Source organism: Phascolarctos cinereus, unplaced genomic scaffold (assembly GCF_003287225.1).
Source record: "Phascolarctos cinereus isolate Bilbo 61053 unplaced genomic scaffold, phaCin_HiC Scaffold_4;HRSCAF=312, whole genome shotgun sequence".
Taxonomy (NCBI): domain Eukaryota; kingdom Metazoa; phylum Chordata; class Mammalia; order Diprotodontia; family Phascolarctidae; genus Phascolarctos; species Phascolarctos cinereus.
Window position 1 is genome coordinate 149835754 of NW_027555847.1, and position 26016 is coordinate 149861769.

A 26016-nucleotide genomic window follows, 5' to 3' on the forward strand; every position below is an offset into this window, starting at 1 on the left:
TCTCTGTTTTCTCCAGGAGAGGTACTGGGCTATGATTATATTTGTTTGCCTTCCCTCAGATATCTGTGATATAGTGGCACAAGTTTTGGGGATTCAGAAGAAAACTTCCTTCCCTGATTACTTTAAAAGGGGAGGGTAGCTTTTGGCTTACACTTGTTGGGTCTCTTCCCACCAAATGTGGGTTACTGGAAAGACCATCACAGATAGTAAATAGTGAGTAATCCTATTTATTCCAGCAAATAGCAAAAAAAAAAATTTCTAAAGATTAGAATACAGCAGAAAATACAGGCAGGACTGAACTCTTCAACTGGGAGCAAGATGCAATCTTAACTCAAACAGAGAAAGAGAGCCTGATCTCATCCAAGGAGCTCACTTGTAGTCTACAGGGAGGCAAGCTGAATATATCTGTGACGTATTGAGGAGTCAGCTTCTCCTATAAGTCTCTCTCAAAGACAAATATCTGCTATGACACTCAGACACCTACTCCACTCCATGTGTAGACACTCAAAATTTCATCATGCCTAACATTTACTCTGCCAATTGGGAGCCAAGTCTCCCTCCATACACATGCTTGGTTGGAAGCCTGATTACATAAGTACAAAATATATACAAAGACAAGGTAATTGGTGGTTATACAGGAAGCACTAGCAGCTGGGGGAACCAAAGTAGGCCTCACGTAGGAGGTGTATTTTGAGCTAAGCTTTGAGGGAAGCTAGAGTTTTCCAGAGGTGAGGTTCAGGAGGAGGACATCCCAGGCATGGAAGTCAGAGTCCCAGAGGTGGTAAATGGAATGTAATATAATGTCCATTCTCTTTTAAGAACTAGGGAAGAAGGGGGAATAGGCCTGATGTCAGTAGCTCTTCCTGCAAATGAGTTCCTATAACTCTGAGATTGAAGAATTTAAGGACGCTCCTGTACAAAGGCAAAAGATATGGTGGTACATAAGAAGCACCAGAAAGACCTGAGTTCAGGTTTGGTATCAGCTAAATTTGAGTCAACTCAAGTAATAATATGGTTTTAAGGAACAAAAGATACACAATGAAGCTTTGTGTGGGATAATTCTTCCATACAAACTACTTTATTTAGAGTATTAGTCAGTTTTAGATCTTGTAGCTAAAGAAAGATACAAAAAGTTTAGAGAGAGTTTGGAGCAATATTGAAAAGGTCAGAGAAATAGGCCTGGTGAAAGAAGACAATAAGTGCTAAATGACAGAACACCAAGCATATGTATTGGCCCCTTGGGGATTTGAGGTATCACGTATATTTAATAACTTTTAAATGGGTTGTATCAGTGAGATTTATCAACTACCTTATATTTTTGCTTGGCATGGGACAAGAAAGGATTGGTTGAAATGGCAACAAGAACGACTTAGATTAAACCTTAAGAACTTCCTAGTTTTGAGATGCTGGAATGATTTGCCAAGGGATCTTCTTATTCCCATATTCTAGAGATTTTCTAGAGCAAGTGAGACAGCCATTTTTCTGGGCCTGAATAGCTGTCTATACAAAAGATTAAAAAAAAAAAAGCAAAAGATGTGATGGCACAGAGGATAGAAAGCTAGTATTGGAGTCAAGAAGACCTGAGTTCAAATCTGGTCTTAGACATTTTCTAGCTGTACAACCCCAGGCAAGTCACTAAAACTTCGTCTGTCCAGTCTCAGTTTCCTCAAATGTAAAATGGGGCTGTAATAATGGCACTCATCTCCCAGAGTTGTCACGAGGATCCAATGAGATATTTGTAAAGTACTTTGCAAACCTTGTAACACTCTATATAAATGATAGCTAACATCATCATCATGGTGGTTTTAGTTGTTGTTGTTGTTGTTGCCAGAATGGCCTCACAGGGTGCCTTCCAGGTCCTTACGGTTGTATGAACCTTCTACTGATAGACATTCCTCTTGCTTATAATGCTTGTGTTGTTCCTATGTAGTGGCTTTGCACCAATCAACTTCTTGCTGATTTTAAGTGGAAGAAAAAATAAAGTAAATTTCAAATGATTTTTCCCCCTGCTGCTAATGTTTGCTGCCAATGTTTGCTTCTGGGCTTGAAAACATGAGCAAAGATTTGTCTTTTTGGAGGAGACTCCATTTCTTGTGTTTAAATAGATGTTGTTTGAATGGGGCCTGAGAAAAGATGGAAGAAGGCCACTGCCTGGTCAAGGAATGAGCAGACCTCATCGGGAAGAGGGAAAGAAGGCGCACAGTAGTATAATGGCTTTTGAGTGTTTATTGTTTCCTGACAACAGCTCTTAGACCATAAATAAAACCCACAAGACTGGAACCAAGGATGAATGGGATTGTCTCAAACAATTCTCAATGGGAATATAATTTTCAGTGACAAAAAATCCCAGTTTATACAATCACTGCAGATGACTTTGATATTCCAATGGATTTGTGATCTTATTAATATAGCTATTCCTTTCCATGTTGCAGATTGCAATCTATCCATGCATTTTTATGCTTTGTGAGCGTTCCTCATGTTTCCTTCCACATTGGCCAAAGTGAATCTACCCAGTGTGTGAGGGGCCATCTGCTAATTCTCTTGATATCATAAGGGTGCCTTTTGGCTGCTTTTTTCTGCTGTATACGAAATACCAACACATCCATTATTCCAGGCCAGATTTCAAGTATATCTTTTGGATAGAAAAAATGCTATGCTATATAGATTATTCACCCCATGAACTGAATATTTTTAGCAGCTTTTATAAGCATAATAACAGTAATTATTGCAACTAATTTATCCAAAACCCCTTTTATTCCCAAAGATCTTAAAACTACCCCCTCTAACCCTACAAATACTGAGGTAAAAAGGTGCTCTTTTTCTTTAGAAGGTTCAATCAAAACAATGTTGCCAGCTAGTTTGGAGCGGAGAAATGAGGGTTCCTTAATGCTTTTGAATGTTTAGTAATCTATCAACTGGGTGGAGGGTGAGGCGGGAGAAGAAATCTGCCTGTCATAAAGGAAAAGAAATTAAAGAGCAGGATTTTAAATTGCACCTCCTGACATCAATAAATACCGAGAGCAGAAGCAATGCCTCTCCTTTCACATGTGTGAGCACAATACAATAAGCAAATCTGAGTCATCTGCCAGGATGATTGCTTTGTTTAGGATTCCACTGTCACAGGTAAGATGGGGGTGAGGGGAGCTATGCAAATCAGGCCTTCCTGAGTGAAAAGAAAAGTTGGCTTACCTGAAAACCCACAACTTTTCCAAAGCCTTTAAAAGTCAGTCAGAAGTACTGTTGTTCCCACACCCTCTTTGGAGAGAGGAGTGAGTGATTTGGAGCTCACAGGATCGGTTTTTAATACACGATCCAAACTGAACCCATCCCACAGGAATTTTCTAAGCACACGCTCTGAGCAAGACACTATGTTAGGTGATGGTGATATAAAGACAAGAGGATAAACAGTTTCTGTTCTCAAGGGGCTGACATGCTACTGTGGAGGAAGGATATAGCGTGTAAACAGAGAAGTTCATAATGGTGATTTATAGTATATTGTAATATTTATAATAGATATGATTTATATCTCATACATGGCCTTCTCTCTGCTCCTTGAATGTGCTGCTTCATCTTTGCACTCATATCTTTCCATTCCTGGATGTTCTTCTTCTCCACTTCTTCCTCATAGAGCCTCTCTCTTCCTTTGATAAGGAGCTTAAGGAACCACTTTCTACATAAAGCCCTTTTTGATTCCCCTCTACCTAAATTCACATTCCCTCCCAGAACTTTCCTATATTTAGTTTATATTTAATCTACACTTATCTGTCTGTCTAATATCTCTCTCTCTCTCTCTCTCTCTCTCTCTCTCTCTCTCTCTCTCTCTCTCTCTCTCTCTCTCTCATCTATCTATCTATCTATCTATCTATCTATCTATCTATCTATCTATCTGTCTGTCTGTCTGTCTGTCTGTCTGTCTGTCTGTCTGTCTATCTATCTATCTATCCATCCATCTGTTCATTCATTCATTAAGTGCTCCAGCCTATTTAATGTTTTGACAACTTCCCAGATATTCTTAATTACTGTGAACTACACTCTACATTTATCTTTATACATTCCTGTTGTCTCCAATGGACTGTGAACTCTTTAGGAATAAAGGTTGCCTCATTCTTTGTATTTGTAACCTTAGTGGATAATGTAGTCTAGCCCCTAACATCTAGTAGCTGTCTTACTTTTTTGTGTGTTTGTATCCAGAGCTTAGGGCAGGGCTTGGCACTTTATGATTGATTGACTGATTTGAAGAGGAGGGAAAAAGGAACAAAACAGCATCTCATAGGATATGACAGATGATCTAGCTGGTAACCTTGGCTATGAATTCCCACAGATTTTATACGAAGATAGAATCTTACAGCTAGAAGGAATCTTAAATGAAAGAAATTGATTTTAAAAAGTATTAAGTGCTTAGTATGTTCCAGGCTCTGACCTAAACTCCTGTATACAAACACAAAGAGTAAGGCAGTTCCTGTCCTCAAGTAGCTTATATTCTAATAGGGAAAGGCAGCACATATTGGGGAATAATGGCCAAATAGGATATTTTGGACTGGAAAGTTATAGGAATAGCATATGAAGCCACAGGGGAATTGATTGAACTCTTTCCAGAAGCAAGGACAGAATTCATTTGATTATTGCTCCCAGAGTTAGAAGTGGAAAGGGACAGGTGGCATAACATGAAGATGAATAGACAGCACCAGCCTGGATGGTCTAAGTCAGGACAATTATGGAGAACTCTTATTCAGAAGCATGGCACTCCAAAACAGGAACTGGAATGCCAATGTGAAGATGAGAGGATTTGGGAGGAAGATAGCCCAAGAGTGACTAGTTTAGCCCCTTCATTTTAAAGATGAGGAAACTGAGGGCCAGTAGCTCACTGGACAGAGCCCTGGGCCTGGATTCAGGAAGACAGAGTTCATATTTGGCCTCAGGAGTTACCAGCTTTGTGATCTTGGGCTAGTCACTTAACCTCTGTTTGCCAGTTTCCCCAACTATAAAATGGGGATAATAATAGTACCTCTCCAGTAGGATCAAATGAACTAAAATTTGTGAAGCACTTAGCACAGTTCTTGCCACAGAGTAGGTATCTAACATGCTAGAGAACTTGCTTTCTCCTTAAATTGAGAGGGTACTAGTTGAGGTCTCTGGTTGGTAGTATTCTTCACCCTTGCCATGTGACCAACCTATTTTCTCATCATCATAATTATTTATTTTTTAATTCAATTTTGCCTTCAGATGTACGTTCTTTCCGTACACCCTCCATTGAAAAAGCACACGAAATTAAAAAAAAAACCATTACAAATCATCATTATAATTATAATTAGCAGGGTCTCCTCCATTTACATTGTGGTAATCATTTGGTTCTACCTATTTTACTGTACATTGGTTTATGAACTCTCTTCACTTTTGACTCAAGCCAGAAGGCCTTGGAGGTCAGTTAAACCAACCTCCCTCTCATATTCTGGACTGGTGGGACTCAGATAAAATTTTTAAAAGGTGTCTCCTATAGTATAAAAAATCTGGTTAGGGCCATACTATCCTAGATACCAACAAAGCATTTTACTGATGACTTATAGAATAAAATAAAATTTAATCTTTGAGTGTTTAGAAGTGGGGAAGGGAATAGCAGAGGTCCTGGGAACTTTGTCCAGTGGTCTGGCATTGTTGGAATTTTCCTAGTCTGTTCTGTGGATATGACAAGATTTTGAGACCAGTTCTTAGACCTGGTGATATCCAATCCTGAAGCTGTAATACCTTGGTATATCTCTCATAATACCATAACAGATGGAAATAAAGGAGGTCCTAGTTTTTAAAACAGTATTAATTTCTCTATGTATTTTGATACTTCCAGGTTTTTCTGATTTCATTGGATATAGACAAGTTCTTTGCCAAAAAAAAATCAAAGTCACTCTAGACCCGAGCAGATAGTCCTCATGAGTTATTGTGGCAAAAATTATTCATCAGCTTCACACGATGAGCCACTCTAAACAGAACTAAGCTTGTCTTTACATCACTGAGAAATAGTCACTTGGTCTATGGCTTGTTACTCAAAGGCTTCTTACTTTAGAAGAGACTGTTTGGGTTTCTGCTCTGCTGCCCTAGCCTTCAAGAACACAGGTGCTCCTTCACATCATGATGAAGTGCCGAATTAGGACTTTTCATGGAAGAGTTTTCCTTCAACTGAAACCACTCTTTGTTATGTTGCATTCTGTGGAGGAAAGAAATGTTGCAAAATTAAACATGTATCGATAGTGTTGCACTGTCAGAAAGGTAGGGAACCAATATAAGCACTATGTAAATGTCAGTTATGATGGTGATAAAAATGGTAAAAATGAGGTTGTTGGTGACATTTAAGAGAATAGTCTTAATCCAGACTAATTGAGACAGAAGACAAATTGAAATGAGTTGAGAACAGAATAGGTGGTAAGAAAAATGGAAGCTTTGGGTATAGATTATTAATTTCAAGAAATTTGGTGGCGAAGATGAAGGGGAGAACAGAGATGTGACAGAGAGATATATGGTAGAAGGATCAAAGATTGCCTTTATTTTTTTTTTTAAGAATTAGAGAGAGTTTAGCATGCTAGTATAAAAATGAGAATGAAATAGTGAGAGGGAAGGACTGAATACACATGAGAGGAGCAAGGTCCTAAAGAGAAGTTTTAAAGGGTAAAGGGGGAACTGAGGAAGCTCCCCTTGGATGTCATCAGCCTTATTGTCAAAAAGAAAAAAAAACACAAACAAACAAATAAAAACACCGGTTCGTTCCTTTAATGAGTTTACTTTTTTTTTTTTTAGTGATCAGAGAGTATAATTTTGAAATTCAGGATCTAATGAGATGTTTCTCTGGTTCAATTCTGTGACATGTTTAGGTCTAGGGTATTATTACATAAGTATGTAGCTGAAGTGGGATTATAAAGGAGGCCATGATAGCTTATGTCTATAATCCCTGGGGCCAGAGAGGCTGAAGATCTTGAGCTCAGGTGTTCTTTTTTAAAATTCAATGTTTCATTTTTTCCAAATTACATGTAAAAACAATTTCAACATTCTTTTTTTTTTCAAATTTTAAGTTCAAAATTCTCTTCCCTCCCTACTCCTTCCCCCATTGAGAAGGCAATTTGACATAGGCTATACATGTGTAGTCATGCAAAGCACATCTCTATGTAAGCCATGCTGTGAAAGAAAAAAACAGAAAAAAAACAAGAAAAATAAAGAAAGTAAAGAAAAAGTGTCTTTGATCTGCATTCAGGCTCCACCAGTTCTTTCTCTGGAGATGGACAGCACCTTTCATTATATGTCTTTCAGAATTGTCTTGGATCATTGTATTGCTGAGAGCAGATAAATCATTCACAGTTGATCATCATATAATATTGCCGTTACTGTGTACAATGTTATCCTGGTTTTGCTCTTTTTCACATTGTGTCAGTTCATGTAAGTCTTTCTAGGTTTGTCTGAGAGCATCCTGCTCATCATTTCTTGCAGCACAATAGTATTCCATCACAATTATATACAACAACTTATTCAGCCATTCCCCAGTTGATGGACATCCTCTCAATTTCCAATTCTTTGCCACCACTAAAAGAGCTGCTATAAATATTTTGGTACATATAGGTCCTTTTCCTTTTTTGTTTAATGTCTTTGGAATATAGAAGCAGTAGTGGTATAGCTTGGTCAAAGGATATGCATGGTATTATAGTCCTTTGTCAAAGTTCCAAATTTGAGCTCAGAAATTCTGAGCCATAGTGAGTAAAGCTGGTTGAATCTTTGCACTGTTTGGAATTATTATGGTGAGCTTATAGGAGTGGGGGATGGGGTGGCACCAAGTTGCCTTAAGGAGGAATGAACCAGCACTGGTCATTAAGAGAACAGATTAAAGCTTCTGTATTGATCTGAGTGTGATCAGCCTGTGAGCAGTCCTAGAACTTCTAGTCTAGGTGAGTTAGGCATAGGAAAGCCTAGTCTTTAAAAAAAAATAAAAGAAGGAAGAAAGAAAGACAAAGAAAAAGGAAGGAAGGAAAGAAGGAAGAAAGAAAGGAGGAAGAAAGAAAGAAAAAGAAGCCAATGGAGTTAAGAAGTCTGAGAAATTGGGCTTAGCATATGTAAAATCAGAAGTGGTATAATAAAGTTTTGGTTTGAGAGTAGGAAGACTTAATTTTAGTCTCAGCTCCAGTGCTAACAAACTGTGTGACTATAGACAAATTGCTTATATTTTCTGGATCTTAGTTGGATTAAGGTGGGGGGGACAAGTGTTTATTAAGTACTGATTGTGTGGCAGATACTGCAATTTTAAATATTATCTCATTTGATCTCATAACAACGCTGGAAAGCTAGGTGCTATTTTACAATTAGGGAAACTGAGGCAGGCAGAGATTAAGTGATTTGCCTAGGGTTGCACAGCTAGTAAATGTCTGAAGTCAGATTCAAACTCACACAGCCTCCTGACTCAAAATTCAGTGCGCTCTCTCTCTCTTTCTTCAGGATTAAAATATCATGCAGAAGCATGCTGCAGAAGTTTAGTGGCCAGTTAGCTGAGCTAAAAGAAAAAAAAAATCAAGGTACCAGAGGTACTGGTTGAATTGAATTAAATTTCCCATTATATTTCCATTTCGTCTAGATTGTGGAACCAGTGTCCCAATGAAATTCAATGAATGCAATGGAAAATATGTCCTTTATTAATACATCATTGTGAAGAATGAAATCATTTTCTAATTTTATTATTCTAATCATTTTGCTTTGTTGTTACCTGGATTTTCAAGTATGTTGTATCATTGCTGGTAATTCTTAACTGGGTGATAAAAACATATGTCAAAATACTTAGAGCAAAGTCCAAAGGAACCTTTAGCTCAGTTATAAATATTCTGTAACTAAGATCTCCTTCAATCTGCTTTACTTGTTTCCGAAGTATGCTAAGGATTATTTGATAAATATTTTACAAGTCCTAACCAGTATTTATTCAATATATTTTAAACATCATCCAAGTGGTAATATGTATGGATAAATGTTTAAGGTCATTTCTACCTTTTGGAAATGGAATAGGATCATATTGGAAATAATGCAATATTGATATTAATCTCACCACTAGATTTAGTATCAATCACTAAATCAATCAAGAAATATTTATTAAGAGCTTACTATATGCCAAGAGCTGAGAATGTAAAAACAAAAGTGAAATAGCCCATCCCCTCAAGAGTTTATATTCTAATGGAAAAGCAACATGTATACATATGTGCATATATATAACATACAAAATGAATAGAAAGCAATTTTAGGAGACCTAGAAGCCAGGGGTAGGGGCAATAAAGGCTTTATGAAGAAGGCGGTGTTTGAATTGAATCTTGAAAGAAATCAGGAATTCAAAAAGATAGAGGTGGAGAAAGAATGGTCTAGGCATGGGAATAGCAAGTACAAATGCTGTAGTGGGAGAGGTGGGAGATGGAGATTCATGCACTCAGAATTCCAGGTAGATGTGTGTGCCTGGAACCCAGAGGAGCAGTAGTATAAAAAGACTAGAAAGGCAGGCCAGATTATGAGGAGCTTGGGATGTTGAGCGCCATTTATATTTAATCCTTGAGCTCATAGGGAGGCAATGAAATTTGATGTGTGTGTATGTGTGTATGTGTGTGTGTGTGTGTGTGTGTGTGTGTGTGTGTGTGTGTGTGTGTGTGTGTGTGTTGTTTCAGAGAAGGGAATAATCAAACTTGGACTTTAAGCTATTACAGCTGTCCAGGAAAGTGGGAATGTGTACCTAAACTAGGGTGGTAGATGTATGAGTAGAAAGAGGGAATTTATACAAGAGATGTAAAGATAGAAACTGCAAAATTTGTCAAATGATTGGATATGTTGGGTGAGTGAATGTGAGTGAGGATTCAGGGATGATTTCAAAGTTGCGAACCTTGTGAACCCTACGTAACTGAGAGAATGGTGGTACCCTTGAAAGTAATAGGAAAGTTTGAAAGAGGGTAGGGTTTGGGAGAAAAACAAATGCACTCTGTTTTGAACATGTTGAGTTTGAGATTTTTCTGGGACATGCAGTTTGAAATACCTAAATAAGCAATTGGTATGTGGGACTGAAGCTCAGGAGAGAAACTAGTACTGAATGTATGAATATAGGACTGGATCACTGGCATGAAGATAACAAGTGAATTCATTGGAGACAAGTAAATTACCAAAAGCAAGGGTAAAGAGAAAAAAGAGAAGAGGGCCCAGAAAGGAGACTTGTGATTACCAAGTGAGTGGAGAGAAGGGGTTGGATGTCAGAGACATTAAAGAAGTAGAAGTAACAAGATTTGGCAACTGATTATACATTCAAAGAAGGAAGAGTCAAAATTCATCTAAGATTTTCAGCTTAGTTGTTTGGGAAGCAAATGATACCAACAGAAGTAAATAGAAATTTGGTAACAGGGTAATGAATAGCATGGGAAAGTCTTTAGCTCTCTTTTGAACTCATTAGTAAATACTTTTATCATTAAGGAAATCAAACATTTTAAGACTTCTGAACATGGAGAGCTCTGGAAGTAAGAAGCAAATCATTTCTTCTGATTCCAAATCCAATGTTCAAGATTTCTGAGATGGAATACAGAGATTCAAATGAGGAAAACTACACCTTTTCCCACTACTTCCAAAAAACACTCAAGGTATTCATAGAGTCTCTGAATTTTTGACCTGATTTACCCATGCTCAGTCCCCCTATTTTTTGTTTTTACCAATCTCAGACCCTATGGTGGTGCTCTTCTTCCCAATTATTTATCTTTTCCCACCTACAAAACATAGATTTAAAGACTTGTAAATCTATTGCTGAAGTGCAACAGAAGACTAACGGCAGATGCAGAAGTTCATCTCGGGATGAATAAATTACGAAAGCTCAGAAATGAATGACTTGTGTGAGAGAGAATACGTCACTTTCTAGATATATATGGATGCGTTTGCGGGGGGATGTATACCAAAAGAATAAGTTCATCATTTTAATAGATCCACAGGAAGATCTGAGAGACAACAGGAAGAGGGCCTTGACAAGAATTCTTTACTGAGAATGAGTTTTCCAAACTGGTTAACTAGTTGGTGCCTGAAATTGGCTGTGCTAAACATTTTTTTCAACGATTTGAATCCAGCGCAAGGTAAAGATTGAACAGTCCCTTGTCCACATGGATCTGTCATTTAAGCCATGCTGTCATTGGCTGCAGTATAGAAGGAAAAAAAAGACCTCACAGAAAAAGCTCATTTCTTCTTCCTATGGAAAGGGCTCAAACTTCAAACTTACATCCATGGGAGCATCACTGTCATGTGCTGTTCAGGATCTATGTGGAGCTGTATTGAAGCTGTTACTATGATGGGGTCTTTTAGGATTTCCAGGGTTAATGCCTTTTGAAGAGGGATCAAGAAGGACCTGCCCTCTACTGAGTTAGTCCTTGCTAGGCTGTTGATAAGTGAAGGAACTATGCTTTCTTTGGTGTGAGGTTTCATTTTACCTGCCCAGATCACAATTCATCTGTAACTCATTGTTTGAAGATTCAGAGTAGTTAAGAAGTTAATGCCCATGGTCATGCAAGGAAATGTGTCAGAGGTAGTATTTGAATCCAGGGATATGTATATCTATCTCTGTGGATATATTTATAAACATATGTATACATGAAGATGCATACATAACACAACTGCTATCATTGTGGTATAGGGGAGAGAGAACTGATCTCATGAAACATGGGTTCAAATTCTGTCTCTGGTAAGACACTCTTAGTGTCATAAACAATCCTCCAAGACGAACAGATGCAGAACAGATGACAATTTACAATCAGCCCAAATGTTCATAGTCCATATATGGGGTAGCCAGGTGGTACAATAGATAGAGCACTGGTCATGGAATCAGGAAGACCTGAGTTTAATTCCTGCCTGAGACACTTACTAACCATGTAGCCCTGAGCAAATTACTTACTTTTTCAGCCACAGCTTCTTCATCTGTAAAATGGGACTGTAGTAACAATAGTACCTACCTTACAAGGTTTTTGTGAGGATCAAATAAAATAATCTTTGTAAAGTGTTTTATAAACCTTAAAACATTATATAAATATTAGCTATTATTGTGTATATATATATATATATATATGTATCTATATTACAAGAGCTAGCATTTGTATAATAGCTAACAAATATTAGCTCTTATCACACACAGATACATATAATTAATAATAGCTAGCATTTTGTAGTGCTTTAAGGTTTGCAAAAGGTTTGCTTTAAGGATTAAAATGTTTTACATATATTATCTCATTAGGTCTTTACAACAAACATGTTAGCTAGGTACTATTATTATCCCTCATTTTACGGATGAGGAAAATGATGTGGACAGAGTTTATATGACTTGCTAGGGTTATATAGCTATTAAATGTCTGAGGAAGGTCTTCTTGACTCCAGTGTGCTAGACTTGACACCAGGAAGAACTAGGTTTAAAGCCTGCCTCAGATATATGGCCCTAGCTATGTGACCCTGAGAAAGTTGCTTTACTTCTTTTGACCCAAGCTTCTTATCTGTTAAATCAGGAGGCTGGGCTAGATGCTCTCTAGGGACCTCTCTAGTCCTAAATCTATAATCCCGTGACCTATAATCATGTAATCAAATTCTATGATTCTATCTAGGTTTCCACTAAATTCTATCACTGCCATTAGAATTCCTACGTGCATTGTTTTCCGTTGATGAACTGCAAAATAAGGGTTAATTCTTGGGCTCTAAATACATGGAAAAAGTGAAAATCTTCCACTAAGGGAGAAATATGGGTGAATTGTGAACTTTTGTAAGCATTCAAGGTTAATTCTCTGTAGTAGTATCTTGCATTTCTGAATTTGGTGGCTCTCTTTCCCCTCAAGGAGCTAGGCTCAAACCCAGACTTGGAAGGAACATGATGAAGGGGAAGAGAGCTCCTGTTTTTCTATGGAATTAAGAGTGATGAATAGATTGATCTCGGCAATTCTGAGCTACAGTGGACTATAGTATATTGGGTGTCCATGCTAAGTCTAGCATAAATATGGTAACTCCTGGGATTAGAGGGCCACCACTCTGCCTAAGGAGGGGGGAACTTGCTCAGGTTGGAAACAGACCATGTCAAAGCTTCCATGCTGATTCCAGTGGTATAAGTCAGGCCTGTGAGGGGTCAATGAACTTCCAGAATTGGTGAAATGCAATATTAAACAAAACAAAACAAAACAAGCTCTGAGCTTTGGTGTTTAGCTTTGTTTAAAATCAAAGCAAAAATATAGTTTTTTAATGTTACTCTGAATATAAAGAACTAAAATGGGTGAGATACAAAATGTTAATCCTATTTTCTTCATATATGTTTGATATATATACACACACATACTCATATATCTGAGCAGAGAGAGAATATCATTTTCTACTGCTTCTTTATTATTTTTTTTTCTGTTACCATTACTTTATTTCTTTCATTGTGCTAAGAGTCTTTTTTGCCATATAATTATGTGGTCTGAGCTCTAACTGGGAAAGGTAATCAGAATATTGACCTAAAATTTGAAAATTTAAAGGCTACTGATAGCTCTCACTCTCCTTTAATGTTGTTGTTCAGTTGTGTCCAATTCTTTGTGACCTCATGGACCAAACTGTCCCTGGGGTTTTCTTGGCAAAGATACTGGAATGGTTTGCCATTTCCTCCTCCAGTGGATTAAGACAAACTGAAATTAAATGACTTGCCCAGGATCGCATAACTAGTTTGAGACCAGATTTGAACTCAGGTCTTCTTGACTCCAGGCCAAGTGTTCTTATTCACTGAGCTATCCAGCTGCTTCATATTCCTTTAGTAGATTAGAGCAACTCAACTCTGTAAATAATAAACAAGAGCAATTAATGGAAGCCACCAGATAGCACCTCCTTATTCCCTTCTGTGGCCATACCTAGCTGAGCTGCTCCCTGGCCTCACCATTCTCCTTCTTACTCTGCTGCCCCATAGCCCGAGATCTCTTCTCTAATGAAGTTTTATGTCCCAAGATCTGAGTTCTCTCCCCAATATCTCCCCTGTCTTCCTCTCAACTAAATTTGTCTTAAAACTTGATTGAGGTCACCATTGCTGTAGCTGCATATTCTAGTTCTTGCCCTGGGCATCGCTGTCTGCTGCCCCTCTGCAGTTTTTGCATTCTGGATCCTAGGCTTTGGAATCTAGTCACTGCCTAACTTTCCTTAGATCTGATTAACCGTGGGCCAGTGGGCTGCAGCTATAGTCAGGTACAAAAACAAATTGTGCTGCCTTCACACTAATGAACACAGTTTGATATACACAAGAATATGCATCTTTCTATGCTGTGGCCATAGAAATGCATGGAATAGTAGCCAGCATATCTGATTTCTCATATTAATTCATCTATGAGCCTATTTCTCCTTCTTCTACCCCAATAAAATAATTTACACACTCTCTGGATGAACCAAGGATCAGCTAGGTGGTACAGTGGATAGAGTGGCAGGCCTGAAGTCAGGGAAGACTTATCTTAATGAGTTCAATCTGGCCTCAGACATTTACTAGCTATGTGACCCTGGGCAAGTTACTTAACCCTGTTTGCCTCAGTTTCTTCACCTATAAAATGAACTGGAGAAGGAAATGGCCAACCACTCTGACATCTTTGCCAAGAAAACCCCAAATGGGGTCACAAAGAGTCAGAGAAGACTGAAACAACTGAACAAAACAAAATCATGGACTAGATCATGGTCAGCTACATATTTTTTGACCTTTAATAATTAATCTGTTTTACTAGACTATTGATTATTAATGTGACTCACAAATTCTGACTTAACCATACTGTAAATTTTACTAGTCTGACTCCTTCATTTACACATGAGGAAACTATGGCCTGGAGAAGGCATAAATGATTTTCATATTATTACGCAATTTATAAGTGGTATATAGCTGTTGTTTAGTTGTTTTTGTCAAGTTCAACTTCTCATGACTACCCTTTGACACAAGCTGCATGATCTTGGGCAAGTCATTTAACCTCTTTGTACCTCAGTTTCCTTATTTGTCAAGTGAGGATAATAATGCTTATAGTATTTCCTTCCTAAGATTACTATGAGGATCAAATAAGATAATGTATATAAAGCACTTTGCAAATCTTAAATAGCTATAAATATCAGTTATGATTATTGTATATTATGCATTTTATTATACAGACATGACTTTAATTTTTCTCTTCTAGTTTTTTCTTCTCTAAAATAAGATTAATAAACAACTCCATCTGACCTGCCCTCTGAGAAATGTTATAAAGATTTAGCTTAAAAAATTATCAAGTACTCCAATTTCTCTGAATACACATACCATTATGATTATTTTAATTTAAACCAGTATTCAAAGAATGTAAATAAATTTGTGCTGAGAAATCTCAACCAGGGAACAGAAAGCCGTTTGTTTCATTTAGAATTCCCCAAACAGTGAATGATTTTCTAAACAATAGAGTGTTTAGAAGCTCATGCCAGGACTGGACATTTGTATTCTGGCCTAGTTTCCACTGAATAATATGAATTCAGGACGTATGTTATCTGAATTACATTTTTGAAAGTGATTGCATGATTTGCAGATGCAAAAGAAAGATATGGAAGACACTAGCAGTGATGGGAGTAGATTCACCTATAAGAGATCTGCAGGCCTTTGTCCCAGGGGATACATCAGGTTGTATGGGACAAAGGGAGCAGGGTATTTTTAAAAATTCACCTTCACCCCCAGTGCTTCTCAAACCCGTGCTCAGCGACATCAGCACTGGTACAAATGAAAATGCAGACATCAAGACCGACATCCAGACACTTATCTTAGCCAGCAAGCAGGAGTAAGCTGATGTCATTAATATGGCTGCATTGAGATGACATCAGATGATACATCTGAAAGTGATTGGAAAATGGCAAGATTTGGTAGCAGTTGTCTGCAGTGGGCACTTTAGCTAGAAAGCACATGGGTTACCTCTAAGGGAATCTTATTCGTTCATTCTCCATTGATTCATTCATTTATTTGACAAGGATTTATTAAGCACCTACAATGGCAGATGAGTAGTGAAGTGAAGAGCATGCTGGATCTGGAATCAGGAAGACCTGAGTTCAACTTGTGACCTCACTTACTAGCTGTGTGACCCTGGGCAAGTCACTTAACCTCTGTCTGCCTATGAAGGACAAATATGGGAACATGTATGTCAATTTGATTGAAATGTGTGTGAGGAGAGATCTATGACAAGTAAATCTGGAAAAGTCAGTTGAAACTATATTGTAAAAGTCTTTAAGAGTTTATAATTGTTCCCAGAGGAAAACAGAGCCACTGAAGCTTTTTGAGTAGGGGAGTGACATGGCCAGGCCTGTCTATGAGGGTTCTAAGTTAGTTAGCTATGTGGAGGATAAATGGGAAAGGAGAAAGACTGGAAGTAGGGAGGACGATTAGGAAACTGTTGTAATGGTCCAACTGAGAAGAGGCACAGCTCTCACCTTAGTGCCTCCTTAGTTCAGGATTGATGTGGGGAAGAAATGAGATACTGAAAGTCACTGAAGATTTAGCAAATGGAAAAAGTTCCCTGTGCCCTAACACAGTAAGAATATGTAACAGGGACGCAATGGCACTTCACATCTCTGAATGTGGATGCCTCAGCATGGAGTGACATGCATGGTCTCAGCCACTCACCAAGTCTGAGAAACACTGACTACACTGTCTAGGACCTTTTATGATCCCAAGTCAGGAGCTGCCGTCACGGGAGCTGAGGTCAATCCAGTTATGTGGAGGGAGGAAACTGTGTCAGGAAAATAATGGACATTTCATCAGGAAAACTGTGGTCATGTCATAGGTGGTGACCCTGTGAATGAAAAGAGGAAGATGCCTAGGAAGGACGTTATGGCTGTAAAATATCTGGCAACTGATTGGATGTTGGGTGCAGGTAGGGGAGGGAGACTGAAGAATGAAAGATAATTCTGATGTTGTGATGTTATGTGACAGTAATAATGGTAAAACTCTCAACAGAAATAGGCAAATTAGAAAGAAGGATGGGTTCAGGAGGGTTCCATTTTAGAATGTTGAGGTTGAGATGCCTATGGGACATATGAGTAGGTATATCCAGAAAGTAATTGATAATTCAGACATGGTCTCAGGAGAGAGATGAGAGCTGAATATGTAGATTTGGAAATTATCTTAAATTGTACTTGTTGGAAATGATGAGATGTGAGTGTGTGTGTGTGTGTGTGTGTGTGTGTGTGTGTGTGTGTGTGTGAGAGAGAGAGAGAGAGAGAGAGAGAGAGAGAGAGAGAGAGAGAGAGAGAGAGAGAGAGAGAGAGAGATGCTGTGATGTAGTGCAGAGGTTCCCAAATTTATTTGGCTTACCACCCCCTTTTAAAAAAAAATACTCAGTGCCACCACCACCTGGGAAATCTACTTTCTTTAACTCTTTAATGTTTTTTTTTGGGGGGAATTTACATCACTTAAAAATAATAATGTTTTTTACATGATGCACCTTAAATTTAGTAATTTATTGTAAATTTGTGGGGGGGTTTTCCTGCACTGAAATTTTGATGATGCAATATTGCACCATGTATCCATATAGTAGTATATTGAAAACAAGTCATTCCATGCACATATTCCTGCCGATGCATGCTGGACTTCCCAACAATGTGTGACACACTCATCTGCCAACACTTGCTTGTTAAGACCTGTTGGTGGACTTGACCACTGATAGGTTTTAATTTATATTTTGTGTGTTTATTTGGGAAAAAAATGTAATCATTATAACTTTAACTCTATTACACAACAGAAGAAACATGTATAAACTGTTTTTCAAAATTTTCTTCCCTTCTTTCCTTATGCTTCCATTACCCCTTTATGTTTATTCAATGCCTTCCAATTGTACCTGAGGTACTACTGTTCCCCCCCCATCATTCCAGAGACCCTGGGGGCAATATTACCCACTTTGGTAATCTATGATTCTAATGAAAGAAGTGGAGTAAAAGCAGTCAAAGAAGGAGTTGAATGTCCTGGAGAGTATGGGATCTGTCAAACCCAGGCACAAGCAAGAATCCAGAAGTGTATGGTGAACAGGTCCTAACTTTTTCATTACTATTAAATGTGCCACCTTCTAGTAATTCATTTGCCACCTCATATTCAACTTCCATTCTCTCCTCAACCTTCCACCCCACCATCCACCTATTTGATCAGTTACCAAGACCAGTCTCCTCGACCTCCATGATATCTTTCATATTTCTCTCCTTTCTACTCACAGAAACCACCCTGTTTCAGGCCCTCATCACCTCTCAAATGGAACATGGATATTTGATCCTCCCTTGCCAATAACTAGTTAATTATTTTATGAAGTTTTTCAAGTCTGCAGAGTAGGAGGCATAGTTTAAGTTAATCAAACAATGGTTTTTTTTTGTTTTATTTTGTTGGAGGCTATTTCAATATTTGATTCTCTTTGAAACAGTGCAAAATGCTTCATGCTTATTTTGAGTTTAATTTGCCTGTAAGCTAACTAAAATAAACAATAGTGAAGTATAATGTTCCTAAATAATCCCATAGTTTTTCAAGGGCTCTTCAGTGATGGAGAGCTTCGCGTGTTCTCTCCCACCGACTTAACACATTGTTTATGCTGCCTAGAACAGTTTTCTTTAATTGATACTTGGCTTGATATCCTTTTAAATTATTAAGAATTGGAGATGCTCATTAAATAAGAGATTAGAAGACATGGTAGATGTAGCTAATTATTAAAGGCCCAAGAAGGGGACATGAAATGCATTTTATCTGAGACTTTAGTGGATTGTTAAAGTAAATGAATGGTTTTGTGATAAACTAGTTGGAATTAATCAATTGAGCAAAGCTATAGGGAGGTTGTGTGAGTCTGGATTTTTAAGATGTTTGCAAGTAATCATACTTATAGAGTCACAGCTGCTACATAACTCCTTAGCATTGGACTCATTGGTCTGCTAATTGTTCAGGAAACCCAAGGCTAATAATAAAAGTAGTTAGAATTTATAGAGTGCTTTAATGTTTGCAAAGTGCTTTAGATACATCATTTCATTTGGTATTCACAACAACGCGCTGAGGTAGGTGCTGTAATTATCCCCATTTTACAGATGAGGAAGTTGAGATTGAAAAAGGGTAAGTCACTTACCTGAAGTCTCACAGCTAAGTAAATTTCTAAGACATGAATTGAACTCTGGTCTGACTCCAAGTGCAGCACTCTAACCATTGTGCCACCTATTTCCCTGTGTTGCTGGAAACTGGATTTGAGTATCCCATGAGCTGGCAGGTCAAATGGACCTCAGTGCTCAAAATCAGTGGGTCCAAAGTAGAACTGATATCATGGTCCAATGCTATATTGTAAGCAAAAGACTTCAGGGAGCTGTTCTCAAAGCCTGTGCTTAGAGAAGCATTATTCCAGCATTCCAACTTCTTGAACTTTTCAACCCCCTTGCTACTCCTGTAACTTCTCCAGACCAGAGATGTCTATTTTTGCATCCTTACTAATAGGCTATGCTGGTTATTGACAGCACCATTCCTAGTCTAGAGGATTAGTTATATGAGATAGAGATTTTCACCACTTAGGTCACCAGTTCAAACATGGCTGCAAGTAGACAATGATTAAAAGTTATTCCAGACTGACAGCTGTTTAGTGGTGTGTATAAAATGAATTATTTCTCAGTCTACTTCCAGCCATGGACTGGTTTTTGCTACAGACTTGCAAACAGCCTTCCTAGTTGGATTCCTGCAGAGCACTGAGGATCAGGGTTGAGTCATCTTAGAGACTAAAATAACATGTTCTCCTAGAATTAAGTGCACTGGCAGGCTTTTTGTGTGAAAAGGGGTTTTTTAGCCATGTAAGAAAAATAATATTGAACCAGATTCTCCCCAGAGTCTAAGTCACTCTCTGACTGTAAGCTTAAGAAAGCCATTAACTAGTCTAGGCACTAGGGTACCATTTTAGTAGCTATGACTCCAATCATCTAATGTCTCAGCTATGCCCTATTCTTAGGCCTTCAGTAATTAGACACTTTGGCCATGCCTCCTAATCTCTTATTTAATGAGCATCCGGACCAATCTTTAATACAACTCTGATTTACTCTTGGGGAGTGATTTAAACCTTGGAGAATACCTGACTCAGCAGATTTACACCACAGGAGAATCTAGTACTTTACCAGAGCAAAAACATTCACTTTTAAAAACTACATAATTCAGAGATAAAATCCCAAAGTCAGCCAGACTGAAAGTAGGCCAGAGAGGGGGGAAAAAAATTCTATAAGTAGAATAGAATGATGAGGAGAACCTAAGCTATATCAACAATATTAACAATGCATTCTGTGATTTGATCTCGTCCTTTCATTGTCTAGTCATTGTCAGATTCAAGGTGCATTTATTTTAAGAAATATAATAACACATATAGTTTCTGAATTAAACTTTATGTAGACGGAGTACAGTATGGGGATGGCTTTCATGCACACAGTTTGATCCTTTTACTTAGTTTCTAAAAAAAAAAAAAGAAGATCATTATCCTGGAAGAGCGCTGGTTGCCCCAGAAATTCCAATTTAGTCATTTAGTGCTAGTCAATCCCTTTGCCCCTCAGGCTATTGAAATCAAGCCATTAAAAGTAGTAAACTACAGCCTTAGGCATTGTACTAAACTGAATTTTTAAAAACCGGAGTCAATAGAGGGCAGTAGAGAGCTACTCAAGGCAGGTCATAGATCATCCTTTAAATCTATTTAATCTGGGGGTCATTTCCCAATTCAGGTTGGGAAGACACTAGAATGGTACTGGAACAATATAGAAACCAACCCAGCCGGTATAATTCTGAGAATTCTGATTAGGGTTTAGGCAGTTGGGTTGGAGGTTTTGTATAAAGAGGATTGGTGCAAGTGGTAAAAGCCAAAGGGCAGGACTGGAGGGTAAGCCAGAGTATGAGGCAAGGGTAGAGGCTTGTAGGGAGAAAACAGATCTGGCAAGATTAAGTTGAAATGATTTCTTTAGTCCTTGCAGGGAGAAAATTGCACATGGTTTTGCCCAGGTCTGAAGCTGTCACTTACTTGATCTTTAAAAGGATGCCTCCCTCCTAGACCAGATCTGGGATCTGATCAGCTAGCTCTGATCAGCTTATTGTTGTTCAGTCATGTCTGACTCTTCATGATCCCATTTGGGGTTTTCTTGGCAGAGATACCAGAGTAGTATGCCATTTCCTTCTCTAGCTCCTCATTTTTCACATGAGGAACTGAGGCAAACAGGATTAAGCGACTTCCCCAGGATCACATATCTAGGTAGTGTCTGAGGCCAGATTTGAACTCAGGACTTCCTGATTCCAGACCCAGCTGCCCTGATCAGCTAAAATCTGACAAATGCAACCTTCAGCCTTTGATCATCTGTGTTAGCTGACTCTCCTGAAGATGAAATAATGGCTAGCATTCTCACACCATTGCCATAAAATATTTGCTGAATTCCCCATCTGAAGACCCTGAGTACTGAGATTTATCAAATATGAGTCATGCCAGTTCACCTAAAGAGAACCATTTACTGTCTGAGGCCTTCTTCTTCAACTCATTTCTAAGAAAGACTCAAATCTTTCTCCTGTGAAATTGTTATCAAGCCCCAGTTTGAAGCCCTCTAGTGAGAAGAGCCCAACACCTCCTGAAGTGGACTCTCTCCACTTTTGGAGAGCTAAATTTTTCCTAATGCTGAGCCCAAATTACCCTTTCTTCCCCTTTACCCATTACTCTTAGTGCTATTCTCAGGAGTAAACAAACTTTTTTTTTAATACAAAGAAAGAAGGAAGGAAGGAAGGAAGGAAGAAAAAAAAGAAAGAAGGAAAGAGAAGAAAAAAAGTAAAGAAAGAGAGGAGGAGAGACAGACTGGTGGACAGACAGACAGACAAGCAGAAAGAGACAGTCGAAAAGATAGACAGTTGAAGTCTAATTCTTCTCCCAGAATGCATCCTTTCAAATACTTACTACTTGTTGAAGATAGTGGTCATGTTCCCTGCTAAGTGTTTCCTTCCTTAAGCCAAACATCCCCATGTCCTTCATTCCATTCCGGTACTGCATGATGTCCAGTTCCCTCTTTGTCATGGTCATCCTCCTCTGGAACTGTCTAATTTTTTTCAATATCCTTTCTAGAATGTGGGGCCCAATATTGAGTTTGATAGCCCAGATGTGGTCTATTTAAATCAGAGGTCAGTTGAATTACCATCTTTCTTGTTTTGGATACTGTGCCTCATACTCATGTAGCTAAGATTTCAATGACTTCTATTTATCTATATATTTATTTATTCATCTATCTATCTATCTATCTATCTATCTATCTATCTATCTATCCATCTATCTATCTATTCTTTCATTCATTTATTAATGCCAAATCACCTAAAATCAATTTGCTTAGGTATCAAGTGACCTAATGACAGATTTGCCAATAGAGTCCACAAGGAAAGTGTGTCCATGTGGGTATAGAGTCAAAGCAGTCTTTTCCATGTCCTGTGGTTGTATCATATCCCTGTCATAAACTCCACACAAGGAAGATCCCCTGGGTACAGGTATAGGAATCACCAGGTAGCTTCAAGAGGAAGTATTCTGCTGGGCAGATTTAATGCAATCCAACTTAATAAATATTTATTAAGTAGCTATTATATGTAAGAGCCTGTGCTAGGTGCTGTGTATACAAGTATGAAAAATGATAAAAATACTATAAGTTAATAATGATGACTAACATTTATATAGAGAGTTAAGCTTTGCAAAGCACTTCATGGATATTATTTCATTTTGTCCTCACTACCCACCCTTGAGGTGGGTGTTATATTGTTATCTCCACTTTATAGATAAGGAAGCTGAAGAAGACAGAAGTTAAGTGCCCAGGGTTACACACTATTGTGTGAGGCTTGATTTGAACTCAGGTCTTACTAGCTGTAAGTCCAGCACTCTATCCTACTTGTCACCTAGCTACTTCCCATGCACATGGCTGGGTAGAAGTCAGTTGTAGAGAGCATTTCTAACAATACTCTGTAACAAGTAAGATAATGGATGGGAATTGAGAGTAGAACTGTGATTTCATTGGTATAGGGAATTGGTGGATGAAGACACTCCCTCTACCAAGCCACATCAACCATTGATCAAGGATGTTATAATCTAGCAGAGGGGAAAACAAACACACAAAAATATATATGCAAAATGATAAAGACAAGAGAGAGATTTAGACAAAGAAGAAATTTGAAGAATTTTCTACCATATTAAGCCCAAATCAACCTCTCTGATCTGGGAGATCAGTATAAGAAAGAACCCTATAACAACTATGGCTATTTAGCAATAGAACAGAAAAATCTCATAGGTTAGTGAGCTCAGTCTATCTCTGAAGCTATTAACACAAAGGCTAGAGGATGACTTGTCAAAGGCACACTGGCTTGCAAGGTACATCAAGTGACAAAGAATCAGGTTAGAGATGGAAAGGGGTTGAATTCGATGATATCTTATGTCCTTTCCTCTTGTAACTGTCTATGAATTTAATAGCACTTTGAGGTTTTTGTTTTGTTTAGTTCAAAATCTTTGTTTTTAGCTAAAAGAATTATTCTGCACAATTATTCTACACAGTATTGTCTTGTGGTTTTCACTAAAATAATGTATAGATGCTATCCAAAGCAGACTTTCAGAACCTTCAGCACTTAGGTCTGTACTCCATTTGGGCAGCGAAATCACAGTACCCTACATCATTTGTAGTGAGGGATGCATTTATTAAATTTGAGCATAAACAAAGTCAGGGTAAAAGAAACATAATATGGTCAGCAAATAGGTGATAGCCAGACAAGGCAGCAGAGTCCCCTTACAACACTAAATATGTCATCAGCAAGGAATCTTGGAAATTAGGGTGAAGGAAACTAAACTTGAGCTATGGCCTACCAGGATATACTCATTGGAGGGCTTGAGACCTCCACCAGCTTTCATTTTGTATCAGTGCGGTACAGTGGAATCAGTGGACCTGTGTTCAAATCTGGACTCTACCACTACAATCCCTTCTTTCTCTAAGTCTATGATCCTATGAACTCCATTTACAGAACCAGGAACTCTTGCTGTCTGTGATGCTTATAAAGACTTCTGCAGGCTTTTGCAAAAATTCTCACTCGGTATAGTGTGGTAGATAGACTGTTGAACTTAGAGTCAGGAAGATATAGCTTCTGGTTCTGACTCTGGTACTTCCTAGCTTAATGACTACACATAAAGTCAGTTAATTTCTCTAGCCTCAGTTTCCTCATTTCTAAAATGGGGATGTTAGTAGTACCTATATCGTAGGGTTGTTAGGAGACACAAAGGAGCTCATGTCTGTACAGTGATTTTTAAACTGGAAAGTGTTACTTAAATGTCAGCTATTATTATAATGGAGAATCATATCAATAAACCTCCAGTGAAGCAATTTCAGTAGTTATGACCTTGTTTTTGCTGGGCCCCATGGTAATTTGTCTGTCATGAACAGGAAAGTGCTAGCTTTTTCACCCATTAATTAGACAATGAAAATGCATTAGTGATGGGAGGAAAAAAAAATAACTGTATTGGTGAAAGGAAAGGCACCATCATTTTCAATACTCAGGAAGAGTTTCTAGGGAAGCAGATGTTGGGAGTCATGGCAATCATGCAGCCAATGCTGCTCACGTGAAAACAGAGCATGTAATCATAGGTATTCGTGAATTTGTGATAAACATTCCCAATACACCTGAGCACTGTGTATCTTCCAGGTGTAGTTAAAGCTGGTCAAGCTGTTGTGGCACTACTCCTTGGGGTGTCCAATATACAATGAACAATAAGAAGAGTGCATCTGAAAACAACCAGACAGGCCCATTGTCCTAGTCATACTCATGGCATACAGCCATGAAGAGTGCTGTAGAGACAGAAAAGAGTTCTTCTTAGCCTTTCCAGACTTGAAGGTACCTACATATTCTTATATTACAAAACTGCCCACACATTTAGGGATGCTAAAAGCCCTGGTACACAGTGGAACCTTTAAGACTACTCCAGGCTACTTCTGGGAGCCAAGATGGCACAGTAAGTGGCAAATTGTCATTGTCATAACTCTCCCATATTCACCTAGAAACAACTATAACATAGCACCCCAAAACAAATCCTAGAACGGCAGAATCAACAAAAAGACAGGGTGAAACAATCTTTTAGCCCAATAAATTTGGAAGATCAGCAAGAAAAGTCTGTCTCAGGCAAAAGAGGAATGCAGTTCAGGACAAGAAGTGTCCTAGCAAGCCAGGAGCAAGCACCACCTCAGCAAACCAGCAGAAGCCCCAGTTCAGTGGAGCAGGCAAATACCAACATCAGCACCCTTTCACATGCTTCAACATAACCAGAGGAACAGGCAGACTCCTACTCTGAGAACTGCCACATGCTTCAGCATAGCCCAGGGAAAACAGACAGCCCCCAGGGAAATGCAGAAACACCTCACTGTCCTCAGCATACACCAGTCATCAACACTAGGACACCGGCTTACTACCAGGTAAGCTGTCAGATATATACAGCCTCCAGCAGCTCCAGCCACACCCCTACCACACCCGTTCAGTGCAGCCCTGGACATGAGAGTCCACTATGGGCCTTAGGGCAACATCAGTGCAGTACCACGTAAATAGCCAGGGTCTGCAGCCCCTGGCACAAGAAGCCTGAGATAGTGCCCCTTCCATCTTGGGAGCGGAGCTCAAATTTAAAAGGAAGGATAAAAGCCAAATAAAGATGAGAAGAAAGCAACAACAACAAAAAAAGAATCTGACCATAGAAGGTTATTTTGGTGACAGGGAAGATCAAAACATAAATTCAGAAGAGGACAACAATGTCAAAACACCTATGGGCAAAGCCCCAAACAAAAATGGGAAGTAGTCTCAGAAAGAACTCATGAAAGAGCTCAAAAGAGAGCTTAAAAATCATGAGAGGTAGAAGAAAAATTGGGAAAAGAAATGAGAGCGATGCAAGAGAATTACGAAAAAAGAATCAGCAGCTTGGAAAAAATACCAACTGCTTAAAAGCAGAATTGGTGAAACGGAAAAGGAGACGGAAAAATCCACTGAAGAAAACAACT